Source organism: Buceros rhinoceros, unplaced genomic scaffold (genome assembly GCF_000710305.1).
Source record: "Buceros rhinoceros silvestris isolate BGI_N320 unplaced genomic scaffold, ASM71030v1 scaffold3677, whole genome shotgun sequence".
Taxonomy (NCBI): Eukaryota; Metazoa; Chordata; class Aves; order Bucerotiformes; family Bucerotidae; genus Buceros; species Buceros rhinoceros.
The window spans coordinates 66,801-67,187 of NW_010423778.1; the positions used below are offsets into that span (position 1 = coordinate 66,801).

The window sequence follows — 387 nt, forward strand, 5'->3', positions numbered from 1 at the left end:
GAGTTTCTGACACACAGAGAATATAAATTAATAAATAGGCTAATTCAACAGAAACCTCCAGTTATGGGTAACTAAACATTAGGAAGTCATTTACACTAAAAAAAAATTCTCATTTTTACGCACAGAACAGTTTGCCAGACAGCTGGAACTCTAACAGTTCAGTTTAACATTATCTTAGCTATGTGGGTATGACATTCACCAGTTTATTTCAATAGTTATGATGTTCACCATATTATTTCCTCTTGCAATCACACAAAACAGTGGCCAGAAAAAATGCAAAAAACCTTATATATTTCAGCTGTAAGCCAGGAAAATGAAAACTCAGCATTCAAAGAACAATCACATGAGATAGCCATGGTCTTCTTACAAATTTACTGCCACTCTTTC

At 33.9% G+C, this 387-nt stretch overlaps 1 protein-coding gene across 1 annotated transcript in view; it reads left to right on the forward strand.

Moving 5' to 3' along the window:
* LOC104497284 (homeobox protein CDX-4-like) overlaps positions 1 to 387 on the forward strand; it is an 8,369-nt gene that overhangs the window by 5,660 nt on the left and 2,322 nt on the right. The gene's annotated exons all lie outside the window — the stretch shown is intronic.